Source organism: Arachis ipaensis, chromosome B3, assembly GCF_059453495.1.
Source record: "Arachis ipaensis isolate K30076 ecotype BB chromosome B3, ASM5945349v1, whole genome shotgun sequence".
NCBI classification, from domain to species: domain Eukaryota; kingdom Viridiplantae; phylum Streptophyta; class Magnoliopsida; order Fabales; family Fabaceae; genus Arachis; species Arachis ipaensis.
This window is the reverse complement of record NC_142438.1, coordinates 64,492,829-64,495,711: the sequence shown is the minus strand read 5'-3', so window position 1 is coordinate 64,495,711 and position 2,883 is coordinate 64,492,829. Positions and strand designations below refer to the sequence as shown.

The 2,883-nt window shown below is 43.5% G+C and overlaps 1 non-coding gene across 1 annotated transcript; it reads right to left on the bottom strand.

Annotated features, from left to right (window-relative positions):
- Window positions 1-331: 331 nt before the first annotated feature.
- LOC148570916 (small nucleolar RNA R71) lies at window positions 332-439 on the bottom strand. Its single transcript, XR_015908796.1, has one exon. It is a non-coding gene; the product is annotated as a small nucleolar RNA R71 (small nucleolar RNA).
- Between the last annotated feature and the right edge of the window lie 2,444 nt (window positions 440-2,883).

The window sequence follows — 2,883 nt, the reverse complement described above, 5'->3', positions numbered from 1 at the left end:
TTTACATGGAAGAAGCATCTCCATTCCTGCCATTGGAGCAAACAACTTTGAGCTGAAACCTCAATTAGTTTCTCTGATGCAGCAGAACTGCAAGTTTCATGGACTTCCATCCGAAGATCCTTTTCAGTTCTTAACTGAATTCTTGCAGATATGTGATACTGTTAAGACTAATGGAGTAGATCCTGAAGTCTACAGACTCATGCTTTTCCCTTTTGCTGTAAGAGACAGAGCTAGATTATGGTTGGATTCTCAACCCAAAGACAGCCTGAACTCTTGGGATAAGCTGGTCACGGCTTTCTTAGCCAAGTACTTTCCTCCTCAAAAGCTGAGCAAGCTTAGAGCTGATGTTCAAACCTTCAGACAGAAAGAAGGTGAATCTCTCTATGAAGCTTGGGAAAGATACAAACAGTTGACCAAAAAGTGTCCTTCTGACATGCTTTCAGAATGGACCATCCTGGATATATTCTATGATGGTCTGTCTGAGTTATCTAAGATGTCATTGGATACTTCTGCAGGTGGATCCATTCACCTAAAGAAAACGCCTGCAGAAGCTCAAGAACTCATTGACATGGTCGCTAATAACCAGTTCATGTACACTTCTGAAAGGAATCCTGTGAGTAATGGGACGCCTATGAAGAAGGGAGTTCTTGAGGTTGATACTCTGAATGCCATATTGGCTCAGAATAAAATATTGACTCAGCAAGTCAATATGATCTCTCAGAGTCTGCATGGAATGCAAGCTGCATCCAACAGTACTCAAGAGGCATCTTCTGAAGAAGAAGCTTACGATCCTGAAAACCCTGCAATAGCAGAGGTAAATTATTTAGGTGAACCTTATGGAAACACCTATAACTCATCATGGAGAAATCATCCAAATTTCTCATGGAAGGATCAAAAGCCTCAACAAGGCTTTAATAATGGTGGAAGAAACAGGTTTAGCAATAGCAAACCTTTTCCATCATCCACTCAGCAACAGACAGAGAACTCTGAACAAAATGCTTCTAATTTAGCAAATCTAGTCTCTGATCTATCTAAGGCCACTGTAAGTTTCATGAATGAAACAAGGTCTTCCATTAGAAATCTGGAAGCACAAGTGGGCCTGCTGAGTAAAAGGATCACTGAAATCCCTCCTAGTACTCTCCCAAGCAATACAGAAGAGAATCCAAAAGGAGAGTGCAAGGCCATTGACATAAGCATCATGGCCGAACCTGTGAGGAGAGGAGAGGACATGAATCCCAAGGAGGAAGACCTCCTGGGACGTCCAGTGGTCAATAAGGAGCTTCCCTCTGAGGAACCAAAGGACTCTGGGGCCCATCTAGAGACCATAGAGATCCCATTGAACCTCCTTATGCCCTTCATGAGCTCTGATGAGTATTCCTCTTCTGAAGAGAATGAGGATGTTACTGAAGAGCAAACTGCCAAGTTTCTTGGTGCAATCATGAAGCTAAATGCCAAATTATTTGGCATTGATACTTGGGAAGTTGAACCTCCCTTGTTCATCAATGAACTAAGTGATCTGGATCAACTGACATTGTCTCAGAAGAGACAGGATCCTGGAAAGTTCATAATACCCTGTACCATAGGCACCATGATCTTTAAGGCTCTGTGTGACCTTGGTTCAGGAATAAACCTCATGCCCCTCTCTGTAATAGAGAAACTGGGAATCTATGGGGTGCAAGCTGCTAAAATCTCATTAGAGATGGCAGACAGCTCAAGAAAACAGGCTTATGGACAAGTAGAGGACGTGTTAGTAAAGGTTGAAGGCCTTTACATCCCTGCTGATTTCATAGTCCTGGATACTGGAAAGGAAGAGGATGAATCCATCATCCTAGGAAGACCTTTCCTGGCCACAGCAAGAGCTGTGATTGATGTTGACAGAGGTGAAATATTCCTTCAATGGAATGAGAACTCCCTTGTGTTTAAAGCTCAAGGATCTCCCTCTGCAACCATGGAAAGGAAGCAGAAAAAGCTTCTCTCCAAGCAGAGTCAACCAGAGCCCCCACAGTCAAACTCCAAGTTTGGTGTTGGGAGGCCACAACCAAACTCTAAGATTGGTGTTGAACTCCCATATCCAAACTCTAAGTTTGGTGTTGGAGAGTCTCAACAAAGCTCTGCACATCTGTGAGGCTCCATGAGAGCCCACTGTCAAGCTATTGACATTAAAGAAGCCCTTATTGGGAGGCAACCCAATGTTTATTTATCTAACTATATTTTTCTTAGTTATGTGTCTTTATAGGTTCATGATCATGAGGAGTCACAAAATAAATATAAAAATTGAAAACGGAATCAAAAACAGCAGAAGAAAAATCACACCTTGGAGGAGCATCTGTCTGGCGTTCAAACGCCAGAACAGAGCATAGTTCTGGCGCTGAACGCCCAGAATGGGAGCATCCTGGCGCTGAACGCCCAGAACAAGCATGGTTCTGGCGTTCAACGCCAGAAATGGCAGCAAAGGGGCGTTGAACGCCCAAAATGGGCACCAACCTGGCGCTGAACTCCCAGAGTTGTGTGCAAGGGCATTTTACATGCCTAAATTGGTGCAGGGATGTAAATGCCTTGACACCTCAGGATCTGTGGACCCCATAGGATCATCTCAGGATCTGTGGACCTCACAGGATCCCCACCTACCTCATCATCTCTCTTTCCATTCATGATTATCCCTTCTTTTTTTCCATTTACCACTCACATCCATACACCCACTACCTTCAAAAATTCAACATCTCTCTCCCACCCAATCCCACCCATATGGCCGAATACACACTCCCATCCATCTCCTCCATATCTTCTTCTTATTCTTCTATTCTTTCTTCTTTTGCTCGAGGGCGAGCAACATTCTAAGTTTGGTGTGGTAAAAGCATAGCTTTTTTTGTTTTTTCCATAACC